Genomic DNA, 23142 nt, shown 5'->3' with positions numbered 1-23142 from the left:
GGAAATGGACAGAGAATGTCTCTTCGTGCTCCAAGTGTTTCATGTGAAGAAAGGAATTATGAGACGCGTAAACACATTCCTTTGTCTGCCACTGGCTGGGTACCCTAAGGCTTATCACACCTCTACACAAAGGCTTGCAGAGAAAGTGAGATGGATATGGAAAAGAACGCTTCATTCGTTGCTCCAGTAAAAATTAAAAATGCCAGAATTTCTAAGCTTAGGACATGAGGAAAGTAAAATCAAGCTGGTGTAAAAACTTGGTAACAAGTCACCAATGTAAAATTTGTCATATTTCCAAGGTGGAAAGGTCCAAAATGCTGAATAAATTAGGAAGTCATAAGCGTGGACTATCTGATTATGGCTGAGTTTCCTAAACAAATTATGATTTTGGTTTCCAATGACCACCCTAGTGATCTGGTTACATCCCACTTCTTTTGCAGAAAATGCTTCTACACCTGTTTGGAAAATGGAGCCTAGAGTTACAAAAATTTTAAGGATTTACTTTCACAATTCCAATTTTCTAAAAGGTGGCCTCAAAAGGACAAAACTTAAGACATGTAAGAAAAAAAAAGAAAAAGAAAAAGACATGTAAGATTTGAGATCGCCAAGAGGCAATCGCCATACTCCGTGGACTTGCGCTCACTTTGCTCGGCAAGGTGGCAGGGCTATTGCCCACAGAAACACGTACGTATTCTCTCTAGTACACAGAAGGCTGCATTTAGAGCCCAGGAGTTGGGACTCACTGTTCAGAATCCTCAGACTATTAATGGGAGAAAAGCAACTATTTACTGAGCACTGGCCATGCATGGAACGAGCACTGTTAGCGACCAGACATGCTTTGTCTCAGTGGCTCCTCACAGACAGGAGTAGGGGCTTAGAGGGCAGAAGGCACTTGTCAAGGCCCCAGGGAGTGGCAGGACTCAAGCCCGGGCCTGGCTGACTCAGTGCTCACGGTCTCTCCCACCACGCTGAGGTGAGAGGTGTCCCAGCACCGCTGCGATGGGCCCGCACGCCCCACGGCAGCCACCTGGGCGGAAGCTGCAGTCATCTCCATCCCCATCATCATTATCAAGCCACACCTCTCCAGCCCGCGGCAGCTGACCAACAGGCTGTCCTGCCTTGGCCACATTCTACCAGCCTGAGCTAGAGGCTCTGTGCTGCTGCCTTGAGCCAGAAGTCAGAGAGTCAGGAGGTCTCCACCCATCTGCCTCCCTGCTTTTCAAGGGAAGCTTCTGGGTGCAGTGGGTCGGGGAGCTGGACATTCTGGTGTAGAATTCCACTATCGGTCTAGCCAGGTATGAGAACCAGGGGCCGCCCCTGCTCCCGAGATGTCAGGAATGGAAGCCCCTACCAACCCTGGGATGTTACTGAGACCAACAGCAGGGAACAGGGGCTCTCTGAGGTTCTGCCTGGGCTGTTGCATAGTTGGATGGAGGTGGGCAGCTCGGGACCAGTCTACAAGGGCTAACCACCAGTCAAATTCCCACATAGGCCTGCGCACACGTTGCGATCCAGCCACTCCAAGGGCCAACCTGTACCCTCCATCTGACCTACAGCCAAACATGCTTCAAGCTCCCTTTAACTCCACTAAACCAGAAGGTCCTAAGGCCAAGCACCTTCCTTCCCCTCGAGGGGCCTCAGTTTCCTCAACTGCAAAATGAGGAGCTTGAACTAATTGGTGATATCCTCACCAAGGACCCCTTCTAACTGCCCCCATCCACAGGCCCTGACTTTTAGAGACACCCACCAAGCTAGCCTATTGTTAAAAGGAGGGAGAGGGATTAACCCTCATGCAGGCATTACGACAGGTGGTTAGCATGTGCTATCCCAGAAAATCCTCCCAGCAACCCAGTGAGGCAGGCAGTACAGCCACGTCACAGAGAGCAGAACTGAGGCACGGCCCAGCCTCAATCCATACTGACCACAGCAGCCTGGGACTCACAGCGGAGCTGGCCGGGGGGTCCATGCCCACGCTTGCTCCCTGACACGCTGCCCTTTGTCGTCAATCGGAATGAGGAAACAATCTCTGCTCTCAGATTTGCCATCATGCCAATCCCAAGCAAAGACGTATGAGGTCTCCAGGTCCCTGTAGGCCTGACTTAGGTGGTGCAGGAAAGGTTTCCTGTGAGCTTGAGTAACCTCATGGATCCCGAGGGAGGTGAGAGGAACTCTGGGGGCCTTCCTACTTCCATAGAGTCAGAGACTCACTGAGGAACCCCAAGCCCCTGGAACAGGGCCTGGCACCCACTAGGCACTCCATCAGTATTTGTTGAAGGGTGGAATGAAGAAATCCAGAGCTTAGATGCACTGAGGGCTTGTTCGTGAAGCGTTAGGCATGAGTTAGTGTGAGACACACCAAATCCAGCTCAGAACCACAAAGCCAGCCCCTCAGCAGTGTGTGCCAAGCAGAGCTCTCCACGCCCAGCCCTCGGCACAGAGGATGAAGGCTCAGATGCTGAGCCAGGACCGCTCTTCATCCCGATTGCCAGGGGAGCACCTGAGAGAGCAAGAGGAATGTCTGAATACAAAGGCTACCCAGCAAAGTGTTCACCAGCACAGGCCCCAGAATCAGGCGTACCTGGGTTCCTGTCTGGGCTCTGTCACTTTAAATTAGTCAGGTGGCCCCAGGCAAGTCACATAATCTCTGTGAGCCTGTTTCTTATCTAAAAATGGGGATAATGTTAGTCCACAAGGCTGTTCTGAAGATGAAATGAGATAATGCTGTAAAGGACAGCCCGGTGTTTAGTTTAGAGTAAGTGCTGGGAGATGGCATCTGCTGTATCGTCTGCATCAGAGTGGGCGGTTAGGAGCACACTGGGAGTAATCTGCTTGGGTTCAATCCCTGCTCTCCTACTAGCTAGCTATGTGACCTTAGGCAAATTGCTTAAACTGTCTGTGCCACAGCTTCCTCATGTATAAAATAGGATTGATTGTAAAGATTAAATGAGGCCTGTAAGTAAAGAGCTTAGAATAATTTTTACTTCAAAGTAAGCACTCAATAAAAATTCATCTCCAGAGGACTTCCCTGGTGGCACAGTGATTAAGAATCCACCTGCCAATGCAGGGGACACGGGTTCGAGCCCTGGTCCGGGAGGATCCCACATGCCACGGAGCAACTAAGCCTGTGCACCACAACTACTGAGCCTGCGCTCTAGAGCCCGCGAGCCACAACTACTGAGCCCGCGTGCCACAACTACTGAAGCCTGCGTGCCTAGAGCCCATGCTCTGCAACAAGAGAAGCCACCGCAATGAGAAGCCCGTGCACCGCAACGAAGAGTAGCCTCTGCTCACCGCAACTAGAGAAAGCCCACGTGCAGCAAGAAAGACCCAATACAGCCAAAAAATAAATAAAATTCCTTTTTTAAAATTAAAAATATTCACCTTCTGCTTAATTATTAATATTACGAGCATCCTTCTCCCTTTGTTCCAATAACAGATTCCACCCCATCCTTCACTCACCAGCCTAAAAGGTAGGCATGGGACTCAAGATAGGTTCATCAGAGTATCCTTCCTCCTCGGCCACATTCTTAGGTACAAAGGGTGTGCATGTGCTCCAAGCTGGGCCAAGTTCCAATCTGAAAACTCCTGGGGAAGGCCTGATCCTCTTGGGTCAGGTACAGGGCTGTGTGGGGTCAGCTGGGAGCTGCCTGTATCCATGGACTAGATAGGGGATGCTGGTCCAGGGATGCTGGAGGTCACCTTTCTGGATGTTCTCTTTCTGGGGCTGGATTCTGCAGTGCCTCCTTTGAGTCTCTGTACCTCCCCTAGAACCTTCCAAAGTATCCCTTTTTTTTTTTTTTTTTTTTTTTTTTGTGTTGGGGGGTACGTGGGCCTCTCACTGTTGTGGCCTCTCCCATTGCGGAGCACAGGCTCCGGACGTGCAGGCTTAGTGGCCATGGCTCACGGGCCCAGCCGCTCCGCGGCATGTGGGATCTTCCCAGACCAGGGCATCGTGTCCCCTGCATCGGCAGGCGGACTCGCAACCACTGCGCCACGAGGGAAGCCCCCGAGGCATCCCATTTTTGCTTAAGCTCATTCAAGTTGGGTTCCTATCACTTGAAACCCAAAGAGTCCCCACTAACAGCAGCAGTCAACAACTGGCTGCTTTATCATCACTAAATCCCACCCAGGAAGAAAAGCCCGCTGCACACTCTCAGTGAGACCCAGGAAGCCAGGGAAAAGCAAACACGGCAGCAAGGCATCTCCACAAACTGAGGTGAGAGGAGCCACTCACAGCCCTTGGACCAATGCCCTTCCTGGGAGAGGAAGATGCTGGAACCAAAAAAAGTACATAGCCCAGTCCTGCGGGCCTGGGCTGGGAACCCAGCCTCAGATATGGGTCCCCCTGGCCATGAGCAATAGGAAAAGGCAAGGAGAGAAATAAGGAGACAGTTGATTTCCACTGGCTTCACTGTGGTACAGAAAAACATCTGGGCAGCTCCTTGAAACAACTCTATTTAGAGGGCAGGTGAGGGAAGAGGAATTATCTTGTCTGAGCCCTTAAATGACCCTTTCACTGGTACGATGTCATCTAACCTTCAGCACAGCCCTAGGAGCTGGATGCTTCTCCAACCCACTTTCCAGGTGAGGAGACTGAGGCTCAGAGAGCTCAGCAACTAACTGGCTGAGGTCACGCTGCTAGTGCCTGCTGCCTGGTGCACTTGTCATGCCGCCTCCCCAGCACACTCTGATCCCTGAGCCTGAGGCCTCCTCTACGCCCAGGCACATCTGCTGCCACTCAAGGGAGGTGGGCTGTGCCGCAGCCCCCCATCTACAACCGGTCCCCACCCCACCCAGAGACAGCATCCCAGGCACTGACAGGACAGGCAGCATCTTGGATGTTTCCTTCTCTGAACATGAGTTATTTCAATCTCCAAGAGCTCCGGTGTGATGTTAACAAGATGGCATGTATCCGTGGGTTTTACACAGGATATGCCTGTCAGAATCCCATGGAGAGTTTCTTTATTTTGGGGGGGGGACGGGGGGTGTTTTTGGTTTTTTCTCAGTCACTCTTCTCAAGAGATTCTGACTCAGCAGGTACAACTACAGTGCCTGACACACAGCATGGGCTGAACAATATTATCTTTACTTTGTATCATGTTCTTGCCACCTCCTGGGCCAGCACCCAGAGAGAATCTGTTCCTGTTCCTCCAGGCCTTCTAACGGCACCCTCTTAGTTCCCTCCAGGGAAAGAAGCTCCACCTTCAGATGTGTTTTAAAGAGATTTAGAAAAGCCAAAGCAAAAACCCAAACCCTGGCCTGGTAGCAAAAGTAAAGAATCAGAACACGCTGGCTGGGCTTCCCTGGTGGCGCAGTGGTTAAGAACCCACCTGCCGATGCAGGGGACACAGGTTCGAGACCTGGTCGGGGAAGATCCCACATGCCGCGGAGCAACTAAGCCCGCAAACCACAGCTACTGAAGCCCGCGCACCTAGAGCCCATGCTCTGCAACAAGAGAAGCCACTGCAATGAGAAGCCTGCGCACCGCAATGAAGAGTAGCCCCCGCTCGCTGCAACTAGAGAAAGCCCGCGCACAGCAACCAAGACCCGACGCAGCCAAAAATAAAATAAAATAAATAAATTTTTAAAAACCGCACTGGCCGCCTCCCCCTCCTCCTCGCCTCCAGCTGTGGGTTGAGCACGCCAACCAGCACACACAGCTGTCTTCTTCCACAGGGCCCGGGAGCTCAATGCCAAGGTCTGCACAGACATAAACCAGTGGGGGTGAGGACTGTGCAGACACAGACATCGGCTGGTACCAGAGGAGACTCAGCTGGAGAAGGAAGCAGCAGCTTCCAACGTTTTCTGGAGAAAAACTGGAAACCATGATCTGAGATGATGTGAAAAGCATCCTGACTACAGTAATGTTGTCAGGGCCCCGGCTGCACCCGTGGGTGTGGGACAGCTCAGTAAGCCATTCCAGAGGAGCCTCACCCACTGACCCTCACAGGACGCACACTTCACAATGGCACACGCTACCCAGAGCCTCCCTGCAGGCTAACGGTTTTTGTTTGCTTTCCAGCAGCTGGGTTCAGGCAGCGCCTGCCCCAGTCGTGGGGGATTATCCAGGCAAGTATTTCCCTTAGTGTTCTTATTCTTTTCATAGCCTTATTCTCTGCGATTTAAAAATAAATACATTAATTAAAAGGAACTGGTTGGTGCCCTGGTCCGGGAAGATCCCACATGCCGCGGAGCGGCTAGGCCTGTGAGCCATGGCTGCTGAGCCTGCGCGTCCGGAGCCTGTGCTCTGCAAGGGGAGAGGCCATAAGAGGCCCTCGTACCACAAAAAAAAAAAAAAAAGGAACTGACTGGTTTGCCCTCAGGGCACGATTTGCTTTCCCTCCTCCCTGGCTGGGTGCAATGATGCACCATGCTCCTCGGCACTGCCTGGCCTTGGAGTGGTATGCAGTAGCGACCCATGGGCAAGCTGATCAGCTAGACATCTGAAAGGGGATGGAGTGCTCAAGGGGGTCCCATCTCCTGCTGCTCCTGGTTCCCATCAAATCAGCCAGGAAATGGGCTTCCCTGGTGGCGCAGTGGTTGAGAGTCCGCCTGCCGAGGCAGGGGACACGGGTTCGTGCCCTGGTCTGCGAAGATCCCACATGCCGCGGAGCGGCTGGGCCCGTGAGCCATGGCTGCTGAGCCTGCGCGTCCGGAGCCTGTGCTCCGCAACGGGAGAGGCCACGACAGTGAGAGGCCCGCGTACTGCAAAAAAATCAGCCAGGAAAAATCATTCAATAAACATTTGCTGAGTTTCATGGCTAAAACTGTGAAGAATACCAAAAAGCATAGGGACTAGGGGTCTGAACTTGGGAAGCAGCGGCAGCAGCAGGAGGAACAGTGCCTCAGGGCCAGCCAGCACTTGGGCTTGAATGCCAGCCTCACTGTTTGTGCGTACTAAGACCTTGGGGGGATGATGTCTACCTTATAAAACTAGAGTGTGGATTAACTAAGATGATACGTGTCAAAGAGTAACAAAGGCTGCCACATGTTAGCCATTTACTATGAGGCAGGAACTGTGTGCTTAGTGCTTTATGTGGATTATCTCACCAGATACTTACAACTTCCCTGTGAAACAGGCACCATATCCTCAAGTTCAGATGAGGAAACTGAGACTCAGAGAAATCAAAGCACCTACCCAAAGCCACAGAGCTCATAAGAACCAGCGCTAGAACACACATCCAGGCCCATCAGACTTCAAAGTCCTAGTCCCTGCTCTGCTGCCTGCTGTCTGACAGGTGCTCAAAACACATTATGTAACATGTAAATGCTGAACTGGGGGCTGCTGGCTCTCCACCAAGGAGGCATATGGAGAAAAGAGGGGGAGTTTTGGCTGAGAGGGTTTAGGAAACCTTTCTGAAGTAGGCAGGGCTGAATCTCAGCCTTGGAGGGTGAGGATGGAGACAGGCCAAGGAGAAATGGAAAGCACTAGAGACTGGGAAAACCAACGCAAAGAGCTGAAGGCAGGGATGACCCAGGCAGGCAGGCAGAAAGAGGCAGCAGACATTGGCCAGGCTGGAGGAAGAGAGACAGGGTTATGGGCACCTAAGCTGTTACGTTGGTGGCCGTTCTACCCGAGATCTTTCTCACCCACACTCCAGAGATGCTCCTCTGACTGCTCCTTTGGTCACACAATCACAGAGGGAATCAAAACCCATGATTATAAAGGCCCAATAACCCCTCCCTCCCCACAGCAGCCTTAGAACCCAGATGGAGGAGCAGATGTTTTTGTCAACTCCCAGCCTGTGCTGCTGTGCTGACCTGCCAGACCCAGATTCTAGGTCGAGCTCCAGGACACTGGGAATCTGAACACTGCCATATGCACAGAAGTATCACCACTGCCCCCCTGGCATTCAAGGTTCCCAGGAGGGAGAAGAGGGCACGGGTCAAAAGGAGGCTGTGGTGCATAAGCTCCTCATGGCAGAGTCCCTGTCTCACTGGACTTCATATTCCCGGGATGTTGCAGGTACTTTTTCAATAACCTGAACCAAGTGGAAAATTCTTCCACTTAAGAAACAACACTAGAGTTTGATAAGTCTGGATTACAGTCCATCCTGGAGCCCTGGGTCTAGTCCCACCTTAGCTGGAAGGACCACTTGCCTGTTTGTCTCCTGAAAAGAAAGTGCCCCACCCCCAGCAGTCTCTGCTTTGGCCCCCAGCAGCCCCCTGCACCCTGGATGTGGTTCTGAGCCCTGAACCTAGTGCCTGCTCTTCCCTCTGGGTGAAGCCGGGGATGCCGGCCTCCTCTACCCCTGAGTGCAGGTTCCCCCCTCACCCACCAGACCCCCCACCTCCGCCCCGGGCACGTCTGCTCCAAAATGCCAAAAGCGACAACGCCCTCCCACTGCCTCAGCTCCCCACCAAGCCCAACCTAGGCCTTGGACCCACGGAGAAGGGAGAATGGGGTTGAGATGATTTAAGCAACTCTGATCACTGGCTCAGCTCAAGCCCACCATCATGTGCTTTTTTGGAAGTAACAGGACCTGCAGGAGGGAGAGGATAAAAGTAGAACTGCAGAAAAGTCTGGTGGTCACATGGTCTCCTCCCCACCCTCCTCAGGAGAAGAGCAAAGGGGAAATGATGAAGGGCTTTGCAGGGATGGTCAACCTGAGCCTCCAGACGGAGGCTGCCTGGGACGGCCATGGGCGCCTGGGTCACTACCTTCCACCCACGAGTCATGGGCATATTACTTAACTCTGCCAACCCTCAATCTCCTTACCTAGTAAATGGAGATAATAACCAATGACCACACAGGATGACTGTGAAGACTGAGTGAAATGTGAATGTGAACGTGCTTGGCAAACTGTAAAGCGCCCTTAGAAACGGCAGACATTTCCCACAGTCTTGGGAGGTGGGGGGCTTCAGGTCAGAATATTCGGCTGCAAGGGAAATGGGAAACTGGGAATCCATTCCAGTCGGCAAACCTTCCAGGACAAGGCACAAGTCTCCAGGGATTGCAAAAACACTGATCGAGACCTATTGCCCAGTCTCAAGCACTCACTGTCAGGTGAGGGGAAAGCTACATTTGCACCATAAGGCAAAATAAAAATGTGTTACTGGAAGGAGAGTGTGGAGAGGATAGGACATTTTATTCTGGCCTCAGAGGTCAGGGAGGCTTTTGTAATAATATTATAACATTATAATTATTAGCGTAATATTAAGTCTTTGTGAGTGCTTGCTATGTACGGCAGTTCTAAGCATTTGCATGGCCCATCTCATTTAATTCTCATAAAAAGCCTGTGAATGGGTTCACAGATGACAAAACTGAGGCACAGAGAAATTCACTCCTCTCTTGGCCTCACAGAGCTGGTAAATGGCGGAACTGGAATTTGAAGCCGTCAGACTCTGCTCCTCCAGCACACGAGGGGCGTGGTCAGCCAAGACAGATCTCAGACTCTCTAGGTAGCTGAAAGGCTCTGATAAGGCCTGCAGGGATGAGTCACTGAGGGAGGACGCTGACTCACTCATGGCCTCGCCTGCTCCTGGGCAACTCTGACTGCTGGGCCAGGGTTTCCACTCTGACACTGCCCCTGGTCTGTCCTGGAAGTTGGCCACACCTCTGCACTCCCCAAGGCTCCATATGGGCACCAAATACCAAGGGAGGCCGATGTAAGAACCTATATGTCAATGTACATTTATGTAACAGGTCACTTATGAAGTAACTTCTTCTTATTGTAAAAGGTAGTCAATATCAGAGGGAAAAGAATTCGCAACTTCCGGCTCCGCCACTTACTCTGCTGTGTGACTTCAGGCAAATCTTAGCCTCTCTGAGCCTCAGCTTCTTCATCAGTAAGATGTGGTTAAGTGTTTATCTCAGGCAGTTGTTGCAAAGATGAAATGAGATAATATGTCTAGTGCAGCACCTGGCACACCATAAATTTAATACGTTACGGTTGAATCAGATGACTTTACAAAGGGTTTCCACTGGAAAATTATTTGCTTCACAATAATATTTGGTGGTAATAGTAGTCCTTTTAATTAGTATTCATCTGCCTCTAAGCTAAATCCATTACATGCGTTACCTCATTTAATCCTTAAAAGCATCATTTTCTTCATTTGATGTAGCTTTAGGACAACAGAAAGAATATGTCCAACACATTAATTTTACTCATACATACACATATAGGGAGAGAGAAACAAGACTGTCAAACAAGCTGATATACTATAATATACAAACTTACTATATGCCCGGTACTGTTCTAAGCATTCTACATTCAATAACCTATTTCGCCCTCTTTAAAATGTGCCTATAAGGTAAGTACTGTTTTGCCCTCATTCTACAGATATGGAGCTTGAGGCACAGAGAGGTTAAATAACTTGCCCAAGGTCACTCAGCCAGGATTCAAACCCAGAATAATGAAAGAATACTAAAGTAATGAAAGAAAAGTCACAGCAAGAATGTTTAAGCCCCACATTCTAAGAACTTCGGGGCTTTCTTGTCGCTCCCCTCCCCACCTAAGCTCTGCCATCATCCCCCTTCTGCCAGTTCCACTCTCACCCTCACCCCTGTCCCATTGTTCTTGCTCCCTAGCTCTGCCCCACTGCTCCCAGGTAGGCAATGTCAAACTAATGGACTTTGTTAGGCCCTGGTCCTCTCCTCCTGGTATCTCAGCTTCTCTGCCTCAGCCCCCTATATCCCATCCTCTACAAAGCCACTAGGGACATCTTCCCATATGTGGCACTCCTCTGCTCAAGAACACTCTACGGGTCCCTGCTGCCAAGAGCTGAAGACCCCAATGGGTTGAAGAGGATCAATGAAGGACTCAAGACCCCCACAGGATCTGTCTGGCCTCGCATCTTTCCCTCTGGCCCCAGACTTCTCACTTGCTGGTTTATAAGTCCCAGCACAGGGCGAGTCCGTGAGGCCTTTCCTGACCACCCTATTTAAACTTACAGCCCTCCCCGCAACAGCTTCCTTCCACATGCACCCAGCACACTCTAGCTTCCTCCCTGCTCTAGTGTTCTGCAGCCCCCTCTCATCACCTGGCCTCACACATTAACTTAAGTCTTTATTGTCTCTCTCTCCCTCCTAGAAGTTCCACGTGGCAAGGGATTTTACCCTATTTTTTTCCTGCTGTAACTGCAGCACCTAGAACAGTTTCTGGCACAGAGTAAGAACTCATAAGTACCTGCTGAATGAACAAATGAATGAATGAATACACATTTAAAATGTCTAAGAAGCAAGTGTCCAAACAGAATAATGGTGGGGGTGTGGCTAGCATGCTTCTGGGCCTCCTCTCTGCTCCTGAGAACATTTCTGGAGGACAGGCCTAGATTAAAATGTCTAGAGGTCAAAGCCTTCCTAGGATTTACAAGAGTTCCCTATAAGACCCTGGGTCCTCATCCTCCCATTCCTGTTCTGAACGTTCACACACATATACACATGCACAAGCACACACACACACACACACACACACACACACACACACACACACACACAATCTATCATATTGAAGGCAGTCTGCATCTCTCCTAAACTCCTCTGCCCAGCCTCATTTCCCTCTGAGACCCACCTTCAAACCAGGCCATTTCCCACTTCTCCTGGCCTGAACACCACCTAGAGGTGCTCTCATCTTCCTCCCACTTATCCATCTGCACTTCACCTACTCTTCAAGATACAGATCAAATGTAGCCACCTCCGCCTCCACCTCCTCCAGGAAGCCTTCCAGGCCCTCTCCAGCCTCTAGAAAACACTCCCCACACCCACTTCTGTTTCCACCAGTCACATGGAAATTAGTCATGAACTACTTTGTGACTTGCCTTCTATGAATGAGCTGAACTGTTACCAAAATCTCCTGTTACTTAATTTTTTTTTAACACGTGTATCTTGTCTTTTCAAGAATACTGTGAATGTTTTGGGAGGAGAGGCTGGGCCTTAACCATATTGTCATCCCCATGGCACAGGGCCTGGGGCACACAGTAGGTGCTAAATGTATGTTTCTTAATTAACTGCCCAACATAAGCAAGTCACCTTCCCAATCAGGTCACTTCCTCAATTATAGGTACCTGGACTGGTTTCTCCCAGTGCCCTGAATATTCTTTTCAGGGCCTGCTCTGACCTTGGTTGCCTGCAAACCCAGTCATGGGCTTGTGTTTTCAAAGGGTGTCAGACCCGTTCTAATCATGTCCCCCTGTGCTGAGCAGATGAGGATGACTAGGAAAGAAATGATATGTAAAGTCCCACAGGTCTGGAAAAGGAAAGGACATAGTTGTACCAGGCAAACCCAGACATTCAGAGTGTTTCCATTTCCTCAAATATGGGAGTTCAACAGAGGAGAAAACAAAAAAACAAAAACAAAAATGGTGAAAAAAACAAAAAATAAATTAAAAAAAAAACCCACAGTGTTAAGTTTTAGGTGATTTACCACAGAAAACCAATACTTGAGGCCCAGGTACGCCTGCTGAGCACCAGCTCTAAGTAAACTGAGATTAGAACAAAAGGCAGCAAAATCTCAAGTTACTTCTGAGCTTGGAGAGATGAGAGTCAGGGAGGAGGGAGGTGGCCCTGTGTGCTGCAGACCCTCTATGCGCTGGGCCCATGCCAGCTCCAGGGGAGGGTCTCCCGGCATCCTCACTGTGAGGTAAGTGGTCTGTTACCAGCCCATTCACAACTGAGGAACTGGGCCCACATGGCAGCAGAAGGCAGAGAGCCGACTTGACCAAGTGAGTCATCCTCTTTCCACAACTCGCCAATCAGGACTCCCACGTTATCTATGCTTTTGAAAATTTTGAATAGCAAACATATCACTGGGTTCAGAAATCAAAAAGCACAGATGTATCCAGGAAATGTGCCCTCCTCCTCCTGTCCCATCGACCCGTTCTGTCCCTGCTCCGAAACAGGTAACCACAGTTATTAGTCGCTCACGTGTGTTGTGAAGGTGTTGATGTACATACATACAAATAGAAATATGTCTTCTTTCCATTACGGACAGCAGACTATACACGTTTCTCTGTGCCCAGCTTTTATCTTTTAAAGGAATGGACTTGGACTAGGACAGGGAGACAGATTATCTCTACAAAAAAAGAAAAAAGAAAGGTGGGTCTGTGTGAAAGGCCCATGAAACAAAGAGACAGAAATATTCTGGAGAACATGCATGTGGGGAGACTGAGGTGTGACGGTCCAGTCACCGTGGGTACCACTGGTCTGTGGCTGACCCGGATCCCAGGTCAGCCGGAGGAGAGCCCTGAAGGTCGGGGGGCAGGCAGGGGATCAAACACCCTGATGGCACTAAAGGCCCACCGGCTAAAAGCTCTGACCAGCCTCGCCGAGCACTTCATCTTCCAGAAGAGAGAGGAAGCGTCTATAAGAAGGGGATTAAGCTCATTCCCAAAGCAATGACCGAATGGGTAGTGACTAGGGGGACACAGGAAGGAACTGCAGAGGAAAAGCAATCATTTCCTCTGGAACTTGGGAGGGACCAAGAAGGGGAAGTTGGTGCCTGAGACTAAGGAAACAGACTTCAAATTGCTAAAAGAATAGAAGGGCTCTAGGACCCAAGATTGAGGAAGTAAATGATTCAGACACTCTGAAATGCTGTTCGAACTGTGCAGTTGAAGATGGAGGTGGGGCGGCAGGGGGACAGAGGGAGAAAGGAGGAAGAGGAGGGAAGATGGGGCCTTTTAGGAAGCAGGCAGCTCACCATTATGGTTCAGAGCTGGACTTAGGGACAAACTGACTAGATGCTAATTCCGCCTCTCCCCTTCCTAGCTGTGAAATCTGGAGCAAGTCAGTTAACCTCTCTGCACTTTAATTTCCTCATTGGTAAGTGGGGATAATGAGAGTATCTACCTCATGGGGCTGGAACGAGAATGAAGTGAGTTAGTGTTTACAGAGCGCTCACATGGTGCCGGGCTCACCACAGTTGCCATGTGAGTGTTAGAGAATAGAGCCACGTGGTTGTACAGGAAACCCTGACAAGGTCAGTTGTTGAAAAGAGCAGGTCCCATCACTGGGAGAAGGATGCATAACCAAAGAAGCCCCTGAGACAGTGAGGCAGGGCCTCCCTCAGAGCATCAACCAGAGGAGGCCAGCCCAGGATGAGCTGCGGCTCCACAACATGCCTAGATGGCAGGAAGGGGTGGGGGTCGTCTTGAGCCAAGAGGTCCAGAGGCATAAAGGGACCCTGGGAAACTGGACCCCGGCTCCCACTCTGGACACACGATGGCCTCCGTCAAAGAGAGCTATCCTTAGACTGACACATAAAGATCCAACACTAAGATGAGAAAGGGGGCTGGGAAGGGGGGTGGGGGAAGCTTGGATTTTAGAAAAGGATATTTAGATAGTTTCAATAACATCAAGCCCCCTGGCCGGCCCAGAACACTGGGAACTCTGGCAGATGAGACCGCTGAACTGCATCTGTGTGGGGCAGCCTGGGGACACCTGAGAGCAGTCCCGGAGCCCGGTGGGAACTGAGAACACATGAGGTCAAGGAGCGTTCATGCCTTTCTGTGATAGGATGCTTAATGGTTGATGGAGAATTACAATAGATTTGGCATAACTAGACTCAAGAAGGCATCTGGTCAGAGGTCAGAAGAGCAAAAAGGCAGAGACTTAAGCAGGAGCAGCTTGGACTACCTTCCCCAAGCAAGCCGATGAAAGGTGACGTTCCGAGGGGAGGACTCTGGCAGAGGGCTCTCTCCTGATAAGCATTTTATCAGTGACTTGGGAGATGCTAGGGAAGGCACACTAGTTAAACAGGATCCTGAAAGAGCGCAAGGTAACAGAGGGCTGCACAGAATTTAACCCATTGAAATTTAACAGAAATGCTTGTTCTGAATCAGATGGGAAGAAAATAGGAGGCTCTGCACTTAAATTCTAAAACCACACACATTGAGGACAGGGGAGAAGCAGCTTAGCAACACGTCATGTTAAAAAGATCTGGTCAGGGGAATTCCCTGGCGGTCCAGTGGTTAGGACCCTGCGCTTCCATTGCAGGGGGTATGGGTTCAATCCGGGATTGTGTAACTAAGATCCCGCAAGCCGTGTGGCACGGCCAAAAAAAAAAGATCTGGTCAGGAGTAATGTCAGTGAGTCAATAACGTGAAGTAGCTGCCAGAAAAGCTAATGCAATCTTGGGCTGCATTAAAAGGAGTAGAATGGCCTGAACTAGGGAGGTGATAACTGCCTTCCTCTGCTGTGGTCACACCACACCATGAATATGGTAGATGGGTCTGGGCACTAGCCTCGATATATTAGAAGGATGTGGACAAAATGGAGTTTGTTCAAAGGAGAACCACAGGAAAACACCTGGACCCACATCATGGGTTGTAAATCTGGAAGACTCAAGAGAGGACAAGAGGGCTGTCTCTAAGTATCACATTGCACTAGTTAGGAGATGTGCATTTTTTTTTCAGTTATAAAATGTCTGAAAGCAGAATTATCTTATAATCCCCTAACATCTAACAATCTCTCTAGGCCAGAATGCAGCTGGGGCATAGCTGTCATCGCCCCATTGTCATTGTCATGTGGAAATTTGACTACTATTCCTGGTGACACATCTGGACAACTGCAACCCTCAACATTTCAAGAGCCAGAACATTTAAGGACCATTTGAGGAAGAAATTTGAGTCCTGGAAAAAAGAATTCCAAAGACAACAGAGATTAAGAAATACATCACCACTTTACCAGAATATAATATGTCAAAAAAAAAAAAAAGAACCCGAACATATGATAACTGAGTCAAAAAGTGATTTGAAAGATTTGGATTCTGAAAGTGAATACGTTTTAGAAATGCTGTTAATAATTTATTTCCCTTTTGATGTACATGCAGGAACGATATGGAAGAAAAACTTATGTCTAAAGTCTAAGAGAATTCTTTCAGTAAATATAAACATTTTAAGTGATAACACAGTATTGTTCCACAGTTTAACTGGAAGCAGTTTTTCTTTCTTGAAGGTTCATAAAATAATGGTGTATCTTACAATCTATGGTATCAGAGATTTGATTTTAAAAAAACAGTATCTGAAGAGCTGTCACATGGAGGAAAGACTAGACTTTCCTTCTCTATGGCTTCAAGGAGGAAGAACTAGGACCAAATGCCAGAAGCTATAGGGAGCCGGCAGGGAAGTGACAGGAGGAGCCATCCAAAGATGGAATGGGTCACCTTGGATGTGAAGCCCAGGCTGGAACACAGTGGGGAAATCAAGCACCAATGTGGCAGCCCTGTGATCCCAAGGTCTGATTGAGAAAACCTCACCACGAAGAGAAAGGTGGCCCATCTTTCTTCGTTACCCACCTATGTGCTCAGACTGAGTTATTCTCTAAAAAAGTCACCACTTAAGGATAAGAGCCATTTAGGGAACAGTACTGAATGGGAGACCTGAGGCAAAGAGGAATGCCGCCCACACCTGTGCTCTCAGACTCCTGTGGGCCAGCCGGGGACCACCTACATGCCTGCTATGTGCCAGGTACGTGACAGGTGTGCTACACACACTGCCCCAGTTAATCCTCACAGCCCCTTGTGAGGCAAGCGCTATCACCCCCATCTTACAGAAGAGAAACCTGATGCTCAGAGAAATTCAGTGGCTTGCCCAAGGTGTTACTGCCACTCAAAGCCATGGTCGGTCTGTGACAACCTGCTTCAAATAGACGGTCGTCCAGAAGTCTTGATTGGCAAAATGAATGAACTGAGCGCTCAAATGAGCAATCAATGAATGGACCAACGTGGTCTCACATTGGTAGCACAGACGCTAGGAGAAGAAAGAAAGAGGAGAGCCATTTTAGTGTCCCACCCCCTATCAATAGCTCCCACGGGCACGAAGCTCATGCCATTTGCTCCCTGCAGAAGCAATTTATTCCACCACATAAAGCAAGGGTGTTTCTGAGACGTCTATGGCAGAGAACAGGTGCCAGCTGCCCTGCTCAAATGTCAAAGCACACCAGGCTGCCATGCCTTCCACCTGCCAGGTTAACACTGGAGTAGGCAGAAGCTGAGCTCAGCTTTTGTCCGTGCCAGGGCCAGGATGTCCAGAGGGCTGGGGAAAGGCTGGGGAGTCAGCCAACTGCCCCCACAATGTGTTCCAGCCGCCTGGAGACATCCAGTTCAGCCCCAGGCCACCCAGGCTTCCTGCTTCACTGGGGAGGTCAAAGTGGGCACCAGATACCAAGGGCAGCACCCACCTGAAGGGGATATTCAGGTGCTTAAGAGATCACAGAAGGGGGAGAATCGGTCATTTCTGATGATGGCCCACAACGCCTGTGAGCAGGTGACGCCTGCAGAAACGATTCTAACGAAGGAGGAGGGGCTCACCGAGGTCCCTGCCCAGCCCAGCTTTGCTGCCTCAGCCATGTGTAGGCAGGTAACGCCTGCTCCTGATCTACGGGTACCCACCGCCAGGGGCTCAGCACCCACAACCCCCAAATCCATCCCCCTCAGGCTGACCTCGAGGGAGGGAAATGACCTCCTGTAGTGAGGTGGTGAAAAGCAGGGGCAGTTACCATTTTTCTGCAGACGACAGAGCTGCCAAAGCGCAGGACAGGCGCACTTGGTGGCACAGAAAGTGACAGATGTCCCATATTCTAAGACCCTACCTGAGGGGTTCCAAATGGGCTGCCCAAGCTGACCCCCTTCACAGGGAAGGTGGTGGGGCAAAAGCACAGACAAGGCCTTATTTGGGCCCAGTCTTAAGTGCCCCCGACCTCCCTGTTCCCCACCCCCTGGGGCACTCCTTGGTCCAGACTGACAGCTACAGTCTGGTCAGTTTAACCGACCAACGCACAGAGGGCAGTGCAGGCCTCCTAACAGATCCCCACCCACGACTCCCACACAAGCTTATCCTGCACAGTCTGATCCGCCTGAAGGAACGCTCTGAACATCCCTCTCCAATGGCTGTCACTACCTGCAGGATTAGGGCCATACCCACCCCTTCCCCAGCACTCAGGGCTAGACTGATTCCAGCCTCGGCTTCCAAAGTTCCCCCAGGCAGCCCCCAGGTTTCCACCACGTGACACCCTGAACATACCCTCATGTTTCTACATCTCTTTGTGCTCTACCTCTCCCCATCTCTGCCTATGGAAATCCTATCTTCCAAGGCCCATCTCAGGGACCAAGTGCCACCTCCTCCAGGAAGTCTCCTCTGACTCCCCCACGCTGTGCGACTGTCTAAAGCACATTCCAAACTCTTATCTTGATGTGTGGGCATGAATGAACTTATCTAAGGTACCTCTCTCCATGAGTTAGATGAAGGCTCTGCTCCTGTCATTCAGCACAGCACCCCCGGCACGGCAGCTGTGCACCGTGAGCTAAGGAGCCTAGGTCACAGTGCTCCATGCCGGCCCTGACAGCACCCTATTTACAGTCCTTTCTGATTCCCTCCTCAACCTACTTCCAGCTGACTCATCCCCCGTTCTATCGAGGTTTAGCTCTCAGAGGACAGCTAATTGGAGATAAACTAATCAACATGGTATCCTTCCCAATTAAATTCTATATTTTTAACAAAGGCCCTCTGGAGACAAGGGCTGAAGACAAAGGTGGGAATTATAGGCCCCAGAGCTCTGGGGGAGGTATTTTTGTTAAGGAAAGATCTTGCACCAAACCATTGTGCAAGCCAGTGTTACCAGGGTATATATCCTAAATTCAAAGCATGGGAGAGCTGCTAGAAAGCGGGGTGTCGCCTGGTGATACAAAAGGAAAGGCCACCGGCAAGTAAGGCTGCCCGAGGCTGGTCACAGGCTCACAGCCTGCCAGAAATGGAGGATGGAGAACAGACTTGACTATGACCTGGTTAGGTGCCCTTGAGCCAGGAACCACACCTCTTGGCCTCCGCTCAGTATCAAGAAGCCTCTGAGCCTCAGTTTCCCCATAGGTAAAAAGGAGGCAGGAGTGAGAATTAGATGATCCCAGAGGGCCTTTCCAATCTGACATCCCAAGGCTCGGCCTCCGCCTCTTCCACCCTCCTGGGAGGTATCATTTGAAACTACCCTACTTCCACTCCCTCCTTACCTTGAGCCCCACCTGAGTCCAAAGGGAAAACTAAGCCTAAAGATCTCCCAGCCAATCAGCAGGCAGCATGCAGGGGGCAGGCCTCTCCCAGCACAGGGGAAAGGAAGGGGCAGATGTTGGTTTCTGTGGACACAGAAATGCTCCTCTCACTTACCCAATTTGTCCCAGCCCGGAAAAAGACAGTTGGCTGATTGCCTTTGCTTCCCTGACCTACCTTTTTAAGAGATTACAACTGCCTGCCAAATTTAAGTGCTGCCCTAAAATCAGGACATATAAGGTCTCTCAGCGTGGATCTGAAGGGTTTCAAAATGGGTAGAGAGTAAGCGTGATGAAGAATGAAACTTGGAGGCAATCTAGGCCAGGGTGTGCAGCCCTGTCAATTAAAGACCTTTAAAAATAGCCTCTCTTCTCTCATGCTGAAGATAAAGATGAAGTTTCAGCAATAAACAGACATCTGCTGGAGCTTCTGAAGAGATTACAGCATAAACACCCCAGAGAGCAGTCATAAACAGCCCAGAGCTCTCTCCAGGTACCCCCAGCATCCTGTTCACCAACGGCAGGGGAGGGCTTAGGGGACGGAGGGACAGAGAAGGAGGTGGTATTCAGAGGCTGGGGAGGATGCCCCAGGAAGAGGTGGTGCAGGAGAGCCCAACCTGGCAGAAAATGGAGAACTGGCTGCCTTCTGCAGGGAAATAAAAGCTCAGGGATCTACCAAGAAAATTTCCAGAGGATTCCATGCCAGTGTCATTCATTCTGAAAATGGGTCACTCCTTAAAATTAGGAAAAAAACTGACATTTTTGAGTGCCTACCTAAGCAGGGCACTTCACAAATATTTTAATTTTACCTCTACATCAGTTCCCCAAGATCGGTGTGATTAGCACCTTTTTAAAGACAAAAATACTAGGGTTCATTGACGCCCAAGGCCACATGCCTAGGATTCAAATCCAGGTTCTGTCTTAGCACATTTGTTTGTCTTTGCCTATATCACCTGCACCTAGAACATGCCCCTGAGGTTTATTCTCAGTGCCCAGACTCTCTACACCCACAGATCTAACACAAGGAGAGTCCTAAAGGGGAGAGGCAGCAAAGCAGAGGAGAGGGGCAGGAGTTAAGCCATGTGTGCCTAATTCAGATAACTGCTGAGTCTCGGCAGCCCTGTGGGTCCTATCGCTTCACATCCTAGTGGCTTCCCAGCAGGCCTGAAGATGAACAAAGGGGGAAACAGGCACAAACATATGCCTAGACTCTGTCTGGAAGGAGCCACAGGAGACTGGGGACAGCAGATGCCACTGAAGAAGAGAACTGAGGACCAGAGGACGGGAAGAAGAGAGACTTGCTTTTCACTGAATTCTCTCTGGACTGAGTGAATATGTTCCCCTGCACCCATGTATATATGGAGGGTGAACAGCATCATCTGTGTGTGTTGGGGGGAGTGAGTGCCACGCATCCACACGTGTGTGGGTGGGGCGCGGTGAGTACCAGCATCTGCGCATGTGTGTGTATGAGGTGAGTACCCTCATCCATGCACGTGGTGTGAGGAGGGGTTAAGTCCCTTTTAAGAGAGTCCAAGATGTTAGGTACAAGGTAACAGACACATCCAATCTGGTGAAAGCGACCTGGACCAAGCAGGAAGTCCTGGGTCCCCTGGTCGCAGCAAGCCTGGAATCCAGAGGAAGCCGGGGCGTCATCCAGAGCCTCCTCCTTCCCTCACAACAGGAACGTGCTGCAACCCCAGGCAGATGGCAAGAAGCTCTCTGAGCATGAACCCCATGGCCCCCAAGGCCGAAATCAGTAGCACGAGCCCCCTAGGACATTCCCTGAGGAAAGAGATTGACTGAATCCTCTCCTTGAGGCTGTGGAGAGAGGCCTCCCCCATTGCCCTGCTTATTCCTCTATTCTGTCCCTTTCTTCGGCGATCGGATTTCTCACCCCTCCAAGCAGGGAGCTCCTGACTGCTATCACCTTTGTATCAAGCTGAGCAAAAGCCCAGCTGTCCCGACACGCGGAGCCATCAGCACCCCAACTTTATAGCAGCTGTGAACTCCACATACTCCACATGCTGCACCTTGACCCCCCACGTTGCTCCCCCGGGGTGAAGCTGTCCAACAAAGGGGTCAGCAGCTCTGCCAGGCCCCCAGCAGACCCTGGACCCGCCCTCCTCCAAGGAACAGCTCTCGTTGGTGATCAAAAAGTCCAAGTGACTTTTTCCCAGGCACTTCTTCATCCTCCCCTCCACCTCATTCTCCTGGTCCCGGCACAAGTTAAACCCTGAGATCCTGCAAATCTTCCCCAGATTCAGTCAGTACTCAGATCAGTAGCCAAGGCCAGCCATTCAGAGTCACCAGAGCCAAGAAGCAGTTTCCGCATCTTAACACATTGACACTACGGTGCAGGACAAAATGTTCTTAGACTCCCACTCCCATCTCTGGCCTGGCTGGGCTTCTGCACTGGGTGTGTCAGGAGCTCGGGCCTGCAAACATCCCAAAAACCTGCTGTTGCGGCAGCTCAGGGACCAGGGGCCACCGGCCAACTCCCTGCCATTCTGTCTTGCTGCCAGCAGAAAGGACATGGGCACTGGACATCCTCCCCTGCAAGGGAAGGGGAAAACCTGAGCCCCAAACCAGCAGGAAACAAGTCCCTGTTCTCAGGCCTGCCTTGATCTCTGTATTCCCCAGGAAGAAAGCTGACCTTGCCTTGAAAGGAATACAAGAGTGGCAAGGTCTCTGGACACCAATGGGAGAAGGCGGGTGAGGGAGATTACCCTGACCCTCAGGGGAGAGAAACACCAGTGCAAGTACGGAACACACTAAAACTCCCACCCCTAAGAACATCGGCACCATCCCCCACACACCACTCACTGCCAGCCACGCGGGAGACAGACAGGCTTTCCTGGGAGGAACTGTAGTAATATTTAGATGCATGGATGGGTACAGAGCAATTGCATTTGAGAAACGATACCATACCTGGTACTCACAAATGGCTCTTCATCTGGGACACAGGGATGGACACTTCCTCAACAGCTAACAGCGAAGGGAAGCATCGCAAAACTCAGACTCCACCGTGACCTAACCCTGCGATGAAGGTTGGTTTGTGACCAGAGGGCCCAAGTCCCCATCACCCCCACCAACTCTGAGTTCTGAGACCAGATGATCAGGGCTTGAGAAAGGAGGAGCCTTATCAGCGCAGACCAGCCATGCTTCCTACCTCTCAGGAGGTGGCAGGGAGGAAAACAGAAAACGGTGGAGGGAGGGGTCAGGGCCCCCCAAAGTGAGGTCAGTGGGGCGTTTGGCCATCAGGCACTTTCCCAAGAGGAAAAGACAGGCTGTCTGAGCCTGAAGCTTTGCCCTGCCTGCTTTTTCTTAACCCACTATGTTATTCTGTCTTCCTCTGATATCGCAAACTCTCTGAACAAAAAATCAAGAGGCTAACATTAGAATGATTTCATTCTGGGGAAACCAAAATGAAATTCTCAGGAATGAAAGGGAAGTGGTAGACTGGGAGGGAGGGTGAGGCTACACGGATTTCATAGCTTCCCATCTCCTAAGCTCCAGCTTTCTTTGCTTTCTAACTTTTAAAAAGTACAGGTATGGGAATTCCCTGGTGGTCCAGAGGTTAGGACTCTGTGTTTTCACTACGGGGGCTGGGGTTTGATCCCTGGTCAGGGAACTAAGATCCTGCAAGCTGCACCTCATGGCCAAAAAATTTTAAAAAAATTTTTTTTAAGTACAGGTATGTTCTTTAAAAATAATGTCATAAAATAAGCAAATATCAAAATCCCAATGGCTCTGTGACCTATCCACACATAAAACTGTACCAAATGCATGTATAATTTTGTCTACCCATCCAAATTGGTTGAAGGAAGCTCTCTTTTTTAAGAGGAAAAAACCCCCCAAATATTTGGATTTTCCATTAGAAAAATAAAATATTTTTATTATAAAAATTTTAGAAAAATACTGAGAAATAAAAGATAAAGGAAAAAATTAACTTTATCCCTGCCATGCAGAGAGAAAGACAACATTTTCTTATACTTAATGCCTAGTGGAAAAGACTGTTTATGTTTAAGAAGAAAGAGGAGGAGGAGGAGGAAAGAAAAAAGCCTCTTAATTTGGGGGCCTGTGTGCAGAGAAAGGTCTTTTTTGGGTGGGTCAGAAGATGGCTATCAGAGTGCTTAGCACAGGGACTTCCCCAGTGGTCCAGTGG

At 50.1% G+C, this 23142-nt stretch overlaps 1 protein-coding gene across 2 annotated transcripts in view; it reads right to left on the bottom strand.

Annotated features, from left to right (window-relative positions):
• The window catches only part of MICAL2 (microtubule associated monooxygenase, calponin and LIM domain containing 2), a 222435-nt gene that overhangs the window by 194178 nt on the left and 5115 nt on the right, over positions 1-23142 (bottom strand). The window lies entirely within an intron of this gene.

This window comes from Delphinus delphis, chromosome 8 (assembly GCF_949987515.2).
Source record: "Delphinus delphis chromosome 8, mDelDel1.2, whole genome shotgun sequence".
Classification (NCBI taxonomy): domain Eukaryota; kingdom Metazoa; phylum Chordata; class Mammalia; order Artiodactyla; family Delphinidae; genus Delphinus; species Delphinus delphis.
The sequence above is the reverse complement of the archived record's forward strand: the minus strand, read 5'-3'. Positions and strand labels throughout refer to the sequence as shown.